At 41.2% G+C, this 16,509-nt stretch overlaps 1 long non-coding RNA gene across 1 annotated transcript; it reads right to left on the bottom strand.

Annotated features, from left to right (window-relative positions):
* Positions 1 to 2,489: 2,489 nt before the first annotated feature.
* Positions 2,490 to 2,837, bottom strand: LOC119794306. Its single transcript, XR_005282210.1, has 2 exons — positions 2,749 to 2,837; positions 2,490 to 2,630 (listed from the first exon to the last, which is right to left on the bottom strand). It is a non-coding gene; the product is annotated as an uncharacterized LOC119794306 (long non-coding RNA).
* Between the last annotated feature and the right edge of the window lie 13,672 nt (positions 2,838 to 16,509).

A 16,509-nucleotide genomic window follows, 5' to 3' on the forward strand; every position in this document is an offset into this window, starting at 1 on the left:
AATTTGTATAGGAGGTGATATAGAGAAGCTGCAAAAACAAGCTTGATACATTAGACCTCAGGACCAAGTTCCCTGTCTCTGTTCTCCCAACTCAAAGTAATGGTCAAGAGGCTGTTGCTTACAAACTAAAAAAATGTTGTGATTGCCTGAACCTTGGCGGGTAAACGCTGTCAGAGTCGTCTCTCTGCTATTGATCTGCAGCCTCAGAGCATCACTTCTCCAAGCAGTGGACTCATTACAAGCTCACATGTAAACCTTTGCCTCTAACTCTTCTTGTCACTTCAACAGACATTTGCTTTTCTTATTTCTTTTTTCACTCCTGACCCTTCAGATCACTGCAGTCTGACATCCAAAAGCTTGACTTATTTTCCTTTTTGAGCATCACAGCTGTTAGTTTTGGGGGGGTTTAACTTTTTTGTTTCAGTTACTCATCTTTTTCTCCCCCTGCATACTCTGGAAAAAATTTCCAGACTGCAAATGAAATATAGATAAGTAATTTTTCCTTAAAGTAGGTGCATTTGTTGTTGAATTGGGGAGGTAAGTGAGACTCTTTTCCAATGGAACAGACAATTTTATTTTAAAATACGAAAAAAAAAATATTGTATAGTCTTATTTCAAGTGCGTATTATGTAATTATTTTATTATAAGAGTAAACATACTCATTCCATTGGCAAATCATCTTATTTACATACTCAAATTGAGTGTAACAGTCTTGGTTTTGTTATGTTTTCTTTTGAGTATTCAGTTTTACTTTGCTCCATGTTTTCTAGTTTTATTTGTTTAATTCTTATTTTGTTGTGTTTTCTGGTAATATTTAACTTCTTAGGTTTTTATTTGTTGCCCTCTGTTGCACTCTTGTGTTAGTCTCCTTTTCCTTAGCTCCTTTTAGACTCCTCTCTTCACACCTGCTCCCAATCAGCTCGTTAGTCCACTCTTTGTTCAGTCTCCCATTAATACTCTTGTTGCGCGCTTCCTCAGTGCTGGTTCCTCGTCTAATTCTGTCATACCTCGTCTTACTTCTTGATTGTTTTCCCCTGATGTCTTCATGGTTCTGGTTTGTTTTACTTTTTTCGTGTTGGATTTTGGGATTTTTGGATTCCTGCCTCAGCTGTTTGTGAACCTCTCATTAAATCTACAACTAACTCACCTCTGCCTCCCTGCCTCTGCATTTGGTTCCTCAAACCTCAACCAAATCCTGACATTGAGGGTAAAGACACGTAATTTGTGAAATTTTCACTTATTTCTAGATTGTTTTTTTGCAGTGCAGAGTATGCAGAGTTTCCCAATATATACGATCCTGAGACCTTCATGCAGCTGCTGTACTGCCTATTCCTAATACTCTAGCTCACTCTAAGGGGGGCTTTGCGGCACAGACTGCAAGCCCACCTCACAACATTCAGAGGTAGAAAACCATTCTTCCAACTCTTTCAAACCCTCTTTGTGTCATCCAAGAGGGACATGAATTAGTTTCTTATTTAACTAAATTGTCTCTGTTAAGTGCCCTCAGATGGCACTTGTTTTAAACTGGTGAAATTAATTGCATTAGTTAATGGCTGCTCCTTGATACAAGTTAAGGTAACCTCCCTTTGTACTATATTTCTTCCAGCAGAAAATTTTCCTAATATAAGTGGGACAAACAGTGCCTTGTGGGATCTGAGTTACCAAGTCTACCCCAGTCTCTGACCTAGAGTAGCATAAACCAAGTTCATATCTGGTGGATGGCATCCCACAATATGCTGGTGCTGGCATTGCCACCAGTGCCAAGCGCTCCCTCTCCTGTGTTATGCTGCTCAAACATTGTCAAACAGGATGCTTTTAATGTGATAACAGACACATAAAATACAAACAATATACAAAAACTGATCTGGACAATATATACACTGAACTGCGGAGAAAAATAAAAAAAATTGCTTCCAAACTTTTAACGATGAATGTGTTTGTGTCATTATGCCCGAGCTGCCAAGGCCTGTTGTAGTCTGAATTTTTATTTTTGTTTTTAATTAAATCTTATTTAATAATTTACAAAAATAAAACAGGAAAAAAAAACTTGAATTTCTCTGCAGTGAGACCATAAAGCATATTTCTAGTCCAGAGTTTACAGATTTGCCTTTTCTTTGCCATGACCTGTCAAGGGTAAGATTTTTGGTCTCTAAACATCAGTTTTAATTTAGTCTTTATGCTCGCTGGCAATAGTTTCATTTCAACACTTAAGTGGATAAAACAACACATCAGCACCATCGTCACACTGTGTTATTGATGAAAAGTGGTTTGCTCTCTGCAGCAATGCAGATTTAAAATTCCATGATTTAAGGCTTTTATTGATCGCCAGGAACAGCAGCGAAAAAAATGAAAGGTAGTGTAGCATTTCTTTATCCAAATGCCGATATAAGGAATGAATAAAATAAAAGTTGTAATCATAGGAATATCAGAAGTCTAAGTTCAGCTCTCGGAGAATGTTGAAGATGTGCTCAATGAGACGCCACACAGAATTCAGGTGCAAAAATTGGTGTAATATATGAAAAAGGAAAATATTTACAATATTTACAGTTGCACACAAAAAGTACAAACAAGCCAGTTCAAACTGTGTTAAACTGTGGTCTGCAATTTCCACTTCATATAGTCCCACAAAACTGTATTATTGTAACAAAAAAAAAAGAAAGTTGATTGTGAACCAAGAATTGAATGATATTGAAAGGTAAGTAAATGGCTGTATGTGGGTTAAGAAAAACAAGCTGCAGTGCCTCCTACCACACTGATGGGAGTTGCAGTCGCTTCCTTCCAGGCTGAGGCACGAAGCCTGTCTCTAGCTCGCCACCCAATATATGGGAACAAAGGAACTTGGCCTGTATAAACATGACCAATAATTAGCACAATGATTAAAAAATGCTTAGTTCCTAATTAATATCAAACATTTATATAGTCATCTACATGTACATGATTTATCTTAAAATAAAAATATACAAAACAATTATTCGAGTACTCTTAATTCTTTACCATATTAAATGGTTTCGTACATAAGTAAACTTTACAAATGCATTTCAATATGCCTATATATGTAAAGGTTTTCAACCAATAACCGTAAAATAAGGTTATTGTTAAATAATTTAAACCCAGTTGGTCAAATGAAAACAAAAACAGGCTAATGCAACATTACAACTGTGAAAGCTAGGCAATATAGTTGTTAGCCATGATTCTAGAAACAATGGAAAACAATATAAAAGTGCAGCTAGCACCCATGCTAAGCTAGCACTATCAACACAGGGTGTTTAGCATTAGCATGCCACAACAAACAATTTAACACTCACCAGTTCCGGTTTTAGAGAGTCTCACAGGGCTCAAAAATACATCAACCCTCAGTTGGTAGAAGTTTCTAAAAGTTGCAAGGCATACCAGTGAGTGTTATAGCAGTTAAGATAGAAAAATATGACTTTAAGTCGGCTAATTGCCTACCTGCAGCAGCTCCATACAGACACCAGCCCATGCTACATACAACAGTGAGCGGCCATACTTGTTGAAATCTCACCGGAAGTCTCGTGGGAAAATCTCGTGGCAAATCTCGCAAGATTACAGACTTAGTGCCCGACGGAGTAAGTTTAGAAACGGGAAATAAAGGATAAGCCTTAAAACAGCTTGGTTACACCCTCCCCCCTTAGTTCATGCACGTCCCGTTGCATGGAAACTACAAGTCTTACAACTAGAATTTTCTGCTGCAGGTGCACGACTTAGAATTTCTGAGTAGGCATTTGACAAGCCTTGAAATAATGTCTGGACAACCGAAATCAACGGCTTTCCCAGTTCTGAATATTGTAGCCGGCTAGGTGGTTGCCGTTGCCGGGAAGAACGGCGGAGGGATGATTCAACCTCTGATGGTTCAAGGGGTGCAATAGGACTGACAGAACCCAATGATGACTCAGATTGATCTGGCATGGAATCTTCAGCCTCAAGCTCATCGGACACCTTGGCATCAGGTAAGGCTTCAATAGGAACATTGATATTTATATCTTCCTCCTCATGTTGTTCTATAGGTAGGTAAACTTCTGCATCTTCTGCCAGTTGAGGTACTTCTCCAGTTGTACCCAACTCGTCACTGGATGCTGATGGAACTTCTACCTCAGATAGCAGCAAAGACTCTTCAAACTCAGGTAAGTGACTCTCACATGGCATTATTGCAGGGGGAACAATAGCTTGTACTGGTGATGAGGAAAGGTCAGTATTAACTGTGTTGCTTGCAGCTGCAGCATTGTCACAAGAATCAGGTTTGTGTTGACTGAATCTTTCCACAGTGAATTTGATCGGAGGCTGGATAGGAATAGGACAATCTGACGTTACAGAATCAGTCTCCTCTTCTTCCAGGTCAACTGCAAAATCAGGGTGACTTTGACACTGGCAACGAGTTTCCGGCCTGCGAATTGGAGTAGTAACAGGATGATCTTCAATTGTACTGGCGGGTAGGAAACCACAGGGAAGCAGCAGATCTCGATGCAGAGTGCGAGTTGGTCCTTCTGTGTCTTCAGGTTTCACAGTGTAAACAGGTAGTTCACCTGCTCGCTTAATGACCACATAAACTCTTTGCTCCCATTTGTCCTCCAACTTGTGCTTCCCTCGCAGACGGACATTGCGGACAAGCACCCGGTCTCCAACCTCAAGACAGGCGGGTGTTACACGCTGATCAAAACGGCTCTTATTTTTCTCACCTGATTTGAGTGCATTTTCAGAAGCTAGTTTGTAGCTCTCTTCAAGCCGTGAACGGAGGTTCTTAACATACTCTGAATGTGAGGGCAATGAAGCCTCTCGAATCGGCAAACCAAAAGCCAAGTCAACAGGGAGTCGTGGAGATCGTCCAAACATCAGCTCATATGGTGTGAAACCTGTTACTTCATTCTTTGTACAGTTGCATGCATGTACCAGAGGTTTCACAAACTCTCGCCATTTAGATTTCTGTTTGGTTTCAAGTGTCCCCAGCATATTCAACAGAGTGCGGTTGAAACGCTCGACCGGGTTTCCCCGTGGGTGGTACGGAGTGGTCCGAGTCTTTTTTATACCGGCAACCTCACAGAGCTCTTTGATTAGCTTCGACTCAAAATCTGGTCCTTGGTCAGAGTGCAGCCGTTCTGGTATACCATAGTACACCATGAAATCATTCCAGAGACACTTTGCTACAGTTTTAGCCTTCTGATTAGGGGTAGGAATAGCTACAGAAAACTTTGTGAAGTGGTCAGTAAGGACTAGAATATCCTTGGTATTACTACTGTCTGGTTCGAGTGACAAAAAATCCATACAGAGTAATTCAAGTGGTCGACTGGTTCGGATGTTTACCAAGGGAGCAGCCTTTTCTGCCAGTGCCTTCCGTCTCACACATCGGCCACATGTTTTGATGGTACGCTCGACGTCTGCCGCCATCTTTGGCCAGAAGAAGTGCTGCCTCACAAGATCAAGGGTACGTTCTATGCCCATGTGCCCCATGTCATTATGGAGAGCCTTCAAAACCATTGGTCGCAGGTTGGGTGGAAGGATTAACTGGAGGTTGAGTATGTCATTCTCTCGCCTCCCCCTATACAGGACACCATCCTGAAGCTTTAATCGATTCCACTCCCTCAACAGCAGTGGAAGCTCTGGTAATTTTTCTCGAGCAGTCTGGGGAACTTTCTCACCAGTCTCCAGTTGATAAATGACCTCACGGAGGGCAGGGTCAGCTCGTTGTTCCTCTAAGAGGTCTTCATGCAACAGTGATGGAATGACAGGTAGGCCATGGGAATCATCCGTGGTGTAACTGGATGGGATAGCGTTGGTGCTGAGCGCCAGGGATTCAACCAGGACAATGTTGGCAGAAACGGAGTCTGACGGATGGTAGCTTCTAACCAGGCAGCTCTGGCAAATGGCTTCAACAATCTCAGGGGAAACTTCTTCAGCTTCACCTGGTTTACATAATTGCTTTGTCAGGTGATGTACAAGTTCCCCATCTTTGTATGAGTGATCTAGGGATTCTCCATGGGAACGCCTTGACAGAGCATCTGCATCATGGTTATGACGGCCAGCCCGGTACTGGATCTTGAATGAAAAGGTTGAGAGAGCAGCTAACCACCGATAGCTTGTGGCATCAAGCTTTGCAGAGGTCAGAACATATGTAAGAGGGTTGCTGTCTGTTACAACTGTGAAATTGGCTCCATACAGATAGTCATGGAACTTCTCAGTCACACTCCACTTAAGAGCCAAAAATTCAAGCTTGTGAGCTGGGTATCGTGACTCACTCGGACTCAGGTTGCGGCTGGCATAAGCAATAACGCGGAGCTGGCCTTCTTGTTCCTGATACAGGACTGCTCCAAGCCCTATGGTACTTGCATCGGTGTGCAGGATATATGGCACCTTGGGGTCTGCAAATCCAAGCACTGGAGCAGAGGTTAGTTTGGCAATGACAGAGGTAAAAGCAGTTTGGCAATCTTTGGTCCATCTGTCTCCAAAAGATTGTTTCGGATCAAGGTAACTGCTAGAAGGATTCTTCTTTGTGGTGGAGCGCCGAACTGGAGCATAACCACGGGTAAGTGTATTCAGAGGTTTGACAATGCTGGCATAATCTTTAATAAACCGTCTGTAGTACCCAGCAAAACCCAGGAATGATCTCAGCTCTTTTAGATTACGTGGAACTGGCCAGGATTTTAACGATGAGATCTTTTCTGGGTCAGTTTCAACACCCTTCTCAGACACAATATGTCCTAAATATCGCACACTCGACTGAAAAAATTTGCATTTTTCAGGGGATTGCTTCAACCCAAACTCTTTTAACCTGGACAGCACTCTGAGCAGTCGTTTCTCATGCTCATCCAAGGTGGATGAGAAAATGATTATGTCATCCAGAAACACAAGGACTTCTTTGAGATGCAAGTCTCCCATACACTTCTCCATAAGCTGCTGAAAGGTACTTGGGGCATTTGTGATACCCTGTGGCATTCTGTTCCACTCCTAGAACCCCAGTGGCGTAACAAAAGCAGTTTTTGCCTTGTCTGCCTCATCCATCTCAATTTGGTAATACCCCGACTTCAAATCAAGGACAGAAAACCATTTAGATCCAGTCAGGGCTGAGAAAGACTCCTCCAAGTTTGGGAGTGCATAAGCATCTTTCACAGTTTGCAGATTTAATTTTCTATAGTCAATACACAACCGGACAGCACCATTGCGTTTTCGGACCACCACGATTGGAGATGAGAAAGGTGACTCAGACTCTCTTATTACTCCGGCTTCAAGGAGGTCACGCAGGTGACATCGGACTGCCTCCAGGTCATTGGGGTGTATTGGTCTTGCTCTGTACTTGAAGGGGGTTTCATCACTGAGCTTGATGGAATGTTTAACTCGGTCAGTACAGCCAAAGTCCATGTCATGGTGGGAAAAGACTTCAGGCAGTTCATTAAGCTTGGCTGTTATCCGGTTCCTCCATTCAAGTGGAATGGGTGAATCACCAAAATTGTACTCCAGTGTTGATTTCCTATTCTCTGCTTTAGTATCAATAGCATGCTGAGTCAAGATGGTAGGTTTTGTTCCAATGTCTGCAATGACTGTCCTTGGTGGAATCAATACATCTTGTTCAGACTCGTTCTTCATAATGACAGGAACTGTATATGGGGAACTATTTGGAAGAGTAACCAAGCAGTTTTGAATGCAAAGACCTCCAGGGAGAGGTGAAACAGGATGTTCAATGATGCCCCATTGGTCTGTGGTCAGATGGTGGATTTTTGCAGAGCCCTCTAGAACAATGGTGTGGCCTGCAGGAATGAGAACTGGGTTCTTGTTCATCAGTCTCACAACACCGGCACTGCCCCTCTGATTCTGCTGATGTTTTAATTTTAGGAGCTTCAGTACGGCTTGGTATCCCGGGGCACTTGGCTGGAAAGAGGTGAAATCAGTGTCCACATACTGTGTGTATAGGATCTCGAGAGTGTTCATGCCAATTAGCACAGAAGACAGACTTCCTGGACACACATCAGGAACTACGAGTGCAAGTGTTGGCACTGCAAATTCAGACCCCAAAAATTCTTTGGGAAATGTCACTGTTGTCTCCACGTAGCCCAAGTATGGTACAGACTGACCAGCAGCACCTTCCACTTCAAGCAAGTTATGTAATGGCTTGACTGGTTGATCACTGAGGTTTTTGTTGTAGAAGGAAATCGGAATCGTAGTCACTTGAGACCCTGTGTCCAACAGGCAGCAGCAATCACATCCAGCAAGATTCACCATGGCTGTACATTTGGATCCAATAAGCCCTTCTGGTAACTTAACTGGATTCCTCTTCACAGTTGATTGTAAAACATTTGCATACTGAGCAGTCTTCTTTTCTTTGGGACAGGTTTGGTCCCCTCTGGTCCCCGTCTGTCCCACAACAGGAACCGGGCTTAGTTTAACGGATGCTGGCGAAAGTTAGTTTGTTTTTGGGCAAAGTGTTTCTTCTTTCTTGCTACCAGAGTGGGATTCGGCTGATTCTCACTCTGTGGACGTATATGACCATCCTAACCACATCGGAAACAATAGCCAGGTTTGGGCTGAGATGGGGCGCCATGACGTGTTGGCTGTGCAGGGGGTTTCTCTGGTTTACCAGGCCGTTTATCAAAGTACTGAGGTTTTAAGTGATGGTTGGTCAGAGTTGGCTGGTTGGCAGTCAATAATTTCAGTTGCTGTTGCACATCTGCTAGCTGCTGTGCAAGCTGCTGGGTGATGCTGGTTAGGGCAGCTACTGCTCCTTGCTCTTCACGGTCCGTGGTTGCATACTGAGCGTTGGTGGCTACTTTGTGTCGGGAGGACCCTAGATGTTGCTTCATTCGAAGGGTTTTTGCAGCTTCTCGATCCTCTTCAGTGCGCAAAACAAGCAATAGTTCATCAAAAGTAGGTGGTTTTGCCTTCTTCTGCTTTAGCTGGAGCTCAGCAATCAAATTGTCATCCCAGCAGCCCCGACAAAACTGGCTTAACAAATGTTGATGGATGTTGGTCTCCAAAGCTCCCCCTCTCTTCACAGCTGCATTAAGAGAAACTTGAAGCCGTTGGAGATAGGAAGATGGTTTTTCCCCAGCATTCTGAAAAGTGTCCATAAATTTGGCGTACAGCTCGTCACCATCTTGAACAGTGCCAAATGCTGAGTCAAGCACATCCAGGTACAAAGCAGGTAAGGTTTCAGAGCTCAAGTGTTTAACTAAGTCTGCAGCAGGCGGTAACAGGCTGTCAACAATTTTTCTTGAGCGTTGGAGATCGGACATGGAAGGGTCCTTTAGAAGTAATTCTAATGCAGACCTCCAGGTTTCAAAGTCTGCTTCATTAGGAGGTCTAGGGACTCGTCCTGAAAACACTCTGAGTCTCTGGTGGTGTGATGTAGCATCATCACTTTTCACAATGTGCTCTACAACATAACGCTGGACCTCAGGTGGGTGGATATCCAGGTTGGAAATGGATGGTCGTGGCCCAGGTTGTGAAGTAGTACCTGATTGGTAAGTAGATGGCTCCTGTTTCATGCTGGGCACTGCACTGCCTGAAGAAGGACCAGGGGTTGGTGATGGTACAGCTGATGGCTTCACCCAGGGCTCCATTGACGGGGTAATATCCTCTGTGTCCTCTTTCATCGGTGGCACCGGCTGGAGCGAAGCAATGGAGTGACCAATCTGAGTCATCATGGCCTTCAGCACATCCCCATATTCTTTCCCAGTCAATTTGGCTAAGTCCTTCATTTCAGACATGTATAATAATGTTTTATATTTTGCTTCATGCGCCGCACAGACTGTTGCTAAGTCAGAAATGCAATATGTTACTGTTTGATCAGTAGAAACAAGTGTGTGTGGCAGAGATGGTCCTAAAGCTTTGATAGCAGCACCGGAGGAAAACTCTACCACCAATGTTGCATCAAACTCTGAATCAGGTGCAGAAATAATTTCATGGTGTTCAATTGAACCGTACGATTTCAGAAAATCAAGGGCTTCTTCTGTATCTTCTTTCACTTGTATGCCTTCAACTAGTACAGCATTAGGGATTTTGATACCACACTTAAGAAAGATATCCATGATGCAAAAAAAAATGACCAAAAAAAAAAAAAGATGACTATATAACCTAAATTAAGCACAAATCAACATTCTCCTGGCTAGCTCGCCAACTTGGTCTCTAAACATCAGTTTTAATTTAGTCTTTATGCTCGCTGGCAATAGTTTCATTTCAACACTTAAGTGGATAAAACAACACATCAGCACCATCGTCACACTGTGTTATTGATGAAAAGTGGTTTGCTCTCTGCAGCAATGCAGATTTAAAATTCCATGATTTACGGCATTTATTGATCGCCAGGAACAGCAGCGAAAAAAATGAAAGGTAGTCAATGGAAGAAAGCTGTGGGTCTCAGACTTGATGTGGTATTTAATCTCAAGTTGGTAAAATACCATCAAAAAACTTAATTTCACGTCTGTTTGAGTAATGCTGACTAACTTTTAAATGGGCATTTTTATTACCTTTAAGATTAGAGGTGTTCAGCATCTTTGCTGTGTATTTTGATTTAAGCTAAAAAATTGATAAATATTGAAAGGGGTGTGGGATAAACTGAAGCATGACCCATGTTTAACATCCTGACACGACAGATAAAACATTCAAAAGAAGGGATTTTAAACAAGCTACACTTCTACTGCAAAGTTTGACATTACTTGACAAAACAATGTGATTTGGACGGATTGGACCAAAGTAGACATCTCTGAGGAACTGAGCAGCTTATAGTCATTTCTCTGTCTATGAATCTTTATCTGGTGTCAATTTTAATTCCAACTGCTGGATTAAGTCTCAAACTTGTTCATCAATTAACTCAAATATAGCAGCAGTTCCAGATCATTCCTGGGAAAGACAAAAAGAATAGGAAGCTTTAATGGTCCAAAGTCAAGGTTTTCACCTTATTGAAATGCTTTGATGGGACTATATAACAAACTGAAAAGAATTTCGAATGAAGAGTGGCACTCAATTCCTCTACAACAATGTAAATCAAATAGAAAGAGGATGGAACATATGATAGAGGTTTTATGGAGGAATTGGCTTCTTTCTATAGACAGAAACAATCCAAGACCTGAAAGATGTTTTACCTTCTTACCGGTGTCTGTCGAGATCAGGGGTCTGCAACCTTTAATATCCAAAGAGCCGTTTTGCCCAAAGTACGACCAAATAAAAGTTGTTTAGAGCCGCAAAATATACCATGACTTTTTCTAGAAAACCTTTTTATTTAAATCTTGTATAGGAAATTAGTTGTTGTCATCTCAAACAATCAATTTATATATTCTTAATGTTAAAACGTATAATTTTCAAGCTAATTCATAGAAAAATGTCTCTTAAAACATATTTCTGGTTCTTTTAATCTCATTCTTTTCCATCTTATAAAAAACTCTAAAGCTACTGATACCGGTATATATTATAGTAAATTATTTAGCTCTTTATATACATTTTAACCACTATTAAGAGCTGCTGGAGAGTGTCCAAAGTGCCAAATGTGGCTCTGGAGCCGCAGGTTGCAGACCCCTGGTCTAGATGGACCCCAAGAACCTCACTGTGGGGGCTTCATCTCATTTGATAATGGTGTGAGAAGCTTCTAACATATCTGTAATACCAGTAATGCCAGTTTCTGTGTACACTTCCGACCCAGATAATCCCAGAGTAAATCCATCAGCTCAGTATGGAAACTTTAATTTCAGCTTGACAGACTGTTATTTCCACCATCATCCGTGCTCTGACATGTTAATGACAGAACCGTTGGACTGAATCCAAACTGGCGCGGTAGGGAAATAGTAAAGTTTGATCTGTTCTGAGGTCCGAATAGAAATATGCATTTTGCGCCTCGTATTTTCCAGCTTAAAAAGATAAACCTCCTGAGTTCACCCCCTCATTCATTCACTCCTCTGTCCCAGTTTACCAGACAGATTCTATTTATCTGATGACACACACTGAATGAGACGCCATAACAAAGCTTTATGCTGTGTCCCTGCAGCTAAAACATCCCCTCTTTATTCCGCTATGATGTCTGAATCTATTTCTGACTGCTGCCTTCTCTTAATCATGCGATGACGAATACTTATTGTTTCTGCAGGAAAGAGCAGAACAGAAAGATAAGAAGACCCATGAAAGCGTGAGTTGAAAAAGTAAGAGAGATGTTTGGGTGAGAAGGAGACCGGTGGCATTGAACATGTAGAAGAGAAATGATGGTGGTAAACTTCGGCTGATTTTTCGCCTGGAGAAGCACACCAGTGCAAACACCTGCAGATTTTTATTTTCCATGCATTTGTTATCAGGCCTGCGTTTTATACCCGGCCGCCGTAATGGTGCGGTAAATCACAGCTGACAAGTCAGGAACAGTGGCGGGCCCACCTCTCTTTATAAGCAGAGACAAATGATGGTAGCACAAGAAGCTGAGTTATTAAAAGCCGAGGCATCAGGCGTGCAGAAGAGATGTAGGGAATAAATGCCTAAAAAACACTGTGAGGTGTAAACGTGTTCAACTTACAGCACATTAAATTCAGTTCCGTCTCAGGTCTGAAGTTAAAGAAGGACAGACGACAAACACAAGTCTGATGGAAACTTGACTGAGGAGCGGTCAGAAACTAACGGCTGATTTCCCAGGTCCTCTAATGTGTTAGACTTAACATAACTTAGTGAAGCATGATGGATAAAATCCATTTAGAAACCACAAAGTGAAAATGCACGGTAAGACCCCTCCTTCCGTCCGTCTGTCCATCCGTCCATCCATTCATCATATCAGAGGCTGTTGTTCATAAATGTTCGTAACCGACATCTACCTGGATGAAAAAACTCCGGTGTCCAGGCTACCGTCATCAGGTCGGGTTCGGTCTCTCCGTCCCCCCGCTAGCTCCCTGCCACCGTCCGCCGGGGTTCCGGACCAGCCTTGGAGCTGATGGCACGGTTCAAATGTCTGGTGTGTTTCGACTACGTGCTGCACTGTGGTCGACCAAAATCTCGGACGATTTTGAAATTCCCCCGAACATTTTATGTACCGGTAGGTATGAAAAGTAGGACATGTCCGGGAAAAGAGGACGTCTGGTCACCCGTCCACATCAAAAATCTCAATGTTTCGCTGAGTGAGTGCTTGTTGCTATAATGGGTATTTGCTTGGCAGCTTTGCTCATTGTAAACCAACCAATCAGAACACTGCTCATCGAAATATTCATGAGCATACCATAAAAGAAAGCAAAACTGTCTTTCATTCTGGGGCTTTAACCAGGCTTGCATTAGGGCGCATAGAACAGCAAATATGCCATTTTCAGCCCAACCAATGTTACACACCCTATGCAGAGACCATAAGGACCAGTACCAAATACCCTATATAATCATTCTATGACCCCTTTAAGAAATCCTCCCTTCTTTATTCTATCTGCCATTTGTACCCCTGTCTTCTCGTCTTTTCCAGTTTTCCGTTAAAACATGAATGAATCCCCCTCCCCCTCGTCTTAGATGTAAATGTGGACCCATCTAAAGGTCACTGATTGCATCAGTGTCTGCAGGGATCTAGATGTCTGTCTATCCTCCTCCTGAGAGTTTGTTCTGAATTTCCATCTTTGTCTCATTCCACTGTTTCTGATTATCTGTCCTCACCAGACCACCAGGAGAATCACTCTCATTCAGCTTGTGTGAAGATCCTGCAGTAATTTGTGGCTCGGAATAAATGCAAATTAATTCCAGAGTATTCATTTTGGTTGCCTTGTCTCTACTTGATGCTTGAGGTGTACACAAGCTGCACTCTTGGAAAAATTGAGAAAACTCTAGTCATTCTGATCTGGAATTCTTTATACATCTTGGGAGTGTGAGCTTGTCAGTAACTTTCAATAACTAAAAATTGGCTAAAGATAAAGTGAAGAAATTGACTGAGAGCGGGTCAATCATAGCCTGGGCTAACATGATTCATAGATGTAAAGTGTTTGAATTTCAAAATCTGTTCAATAGAAGGACAATGCAACGTTACAATCAACTTCATCAAAAGCAACAGCCAGCTCTAAAAACATATAAAAGAGGTGATTGCTTGATGGATTTTATGTTTAAGAGGAACTCACAATAGGAAGAACTTGGCTCCTTTCAGATATACAGATGGAGCAGATTAGACTTTTCTCAGAAAGCTAAAACATGAGTCCCAGAAAAAAAAGAAAAAAAAAAGAAAACACCTATATGAATAAAGCAACAGTAAGAAAACAAGTGTGAATCGCACACACAAAGGCAGGATTTAGGTCACCTCCCCCAAACCCCCCCCCCCCCTCTCTATATATATACTGTATATATATATATATATATATATATATATATATATATATATATATATATATATATATATATATACATTTTAATATACACTTTGACAACCATTCTTTATTGCAGGTTTTGACATTTAGCTTGTTTTGTTGCATTTACCCACACAGATATAACACACTTATTTTTTCATTCTAAGCCTCTGTTTTAAAAAGGAGATTGAGGCCTGTAAGAGATTAGAGCTGAGATCATCTGCCTCTGCTGCATTTCCAACATTCCGGCCTGTCTGAGCTGAAGTGGCCTTAAGGTGAAGAGACATTTTTAGGTGAGACGCATCAGTTTTTACTGTCAGTCTTGACATATTCTGCTAAACTCCTGGTTGACATTCTATCTCAGTTTTGCTCTGTCTATAACTGAGTTCAATCTTCATCGTTCTGTTTTTCTGCTCCTCTTTTTTCCCCGGAGATTCATCTTTTATTTCCGGTTGTTCCATCATATCTCACCTTTCTTCTCCCTTCGCTGTGTACCTCTTGTCTTCTTCCTCTCTCTGCATGTCCTCTCCTGCTTCACCTTCCTCCCGACTGGCTTTGAGTGACATATTGGTGTGAAGAGATGTTCCTCAGCGAGCCCTGCTGTCAAACCTGACATGGTGATGGTCCCCTTCACAGAACCTCAGAGGAGGAGTCGATATAAGGGGACAGATGAATGAGGAAGCAGATGAAAGTAAAACATACATGAAGAGCTCTGAGCTGCTGTAGTAAACTGCACTCTAATGTCTGGGTTCTCTATAGATCAGAACAAATCACATTTCTTCATTCACCTCATAAATCATGAACTAAACAATAATCTTTGCACCAGATCTTAACCAACCATCTTCAGTGAAACTGCATATGACCTCATGTATCAAGGATTTTATTAACAATGTGGGTTTTAAATTTTGCAAATACATTTTTCCTGACAAATCCTATTTTGACCATAAACAAACGACTAGAAGATGTTATTCCAAGGGGAAGAGTGCTGCAACAAGATGAACACAGCCTGAAACAAATAAAGCTTCTCCAACAGAATGTATTGTTTTATATGAACTCTGTGAAAGAAATTAAATGATAGTCACTACTTTTATCTAACAAATGAAGTCTTATAGTTTAGGGTAAAATGATATCTGTTCAACCAGTTTAATACTGCTTCTGGTGTCCATCCGGAACACCATAAAATAAAACAATTCACATTTAAAAAAACTGTCATTTTATGCTGATTGATAACATCCTACACATGTAGGATATTACCATCTTACACACCAAAAACGTTTGATCCAATTTAAGGAAAAGGCTGGGAAAAATATTATCTGCTGTTTAGATAAAGACAACCACCACACACCCTTTATATGCTCATTTACTGAAAGTTATAATCTGTGAGGGGAACCTGGAAACAGACACCTCTATGTGACAAAGAAGGGGGAGTGTTTACTTTAAATGTACAGTTAGGAACCTGGGGCAAGGAGGAGAGTGAATAAAAGGCAGTAAGGTGAATATTGGAATGTCAGCAACAGAAATTATATGAGATACTAATGAACAACATGAAATCTAAAAATAAAATTACCTTTCTGTAATCATTTTGACATTTAAAAACTGAAAAAGAAATCTTTTCAAAAACAGGAAGTGTTTACACAGATTTTTGAGCCAGTGACAAAGAGCCAATTTAAGCATCTATTGAGATTAATCAGTATAAGTATATTGTTGCTGAGATTCTAGCAGAAGACTTAAAGCTTCCCAAGGGGCCTGGACACATGTGGTGGACCAGAGATGAGAGGAAAGGGAGCTGATTGGAATAGGAGATGGTGAAGGGGTCAAGCTGGGTTACAGCTTGGTAGAAGGTTCAGACAGCTGCTATCAGAATGAATAGGACGCAGCTTAGATCTCATTTTAATAACATGAAAGACGAGTCAGAGATAATATTACAATAAACTCTTACAGGTCACAACCACTTAAAAGACCAAAACAGATTCTTAAATTACCTTTACATTACATTACATATATTTATTTAGATTAAAAACTATTTAAACTGAACTCAAACTGGATGAGACATATACAAAGTTATATATTGTGCAATACAATACTAATATAACAAACACCAAGTTTTATATAAATATATATATAAATAATATTATGTTTTACAAATATTATATATACATAGTATATTATTACTGTTGAGTACTTTAAAGGATTGCTCTTTGATAATGAGCATTATGATATATAAAGGAAAAGT

This window comes from Cyprinodon tularosa, unplaced genomic scaffold (genome assembly GCF_016077235.1).
Source record: "Cyprinodon tularosa strain WSP-4 unplaced genomic scaffold, ASM1607723v1 ctg474, whole genome shotgun sequence".
Taxonomy (NCBI): Eukaryota; Metazoa; Chordata; class Actinopteri; order Cyprinodontiformes; family Cyprinodontidae; genus Cyprinodon; species Cyprinodon tularosa.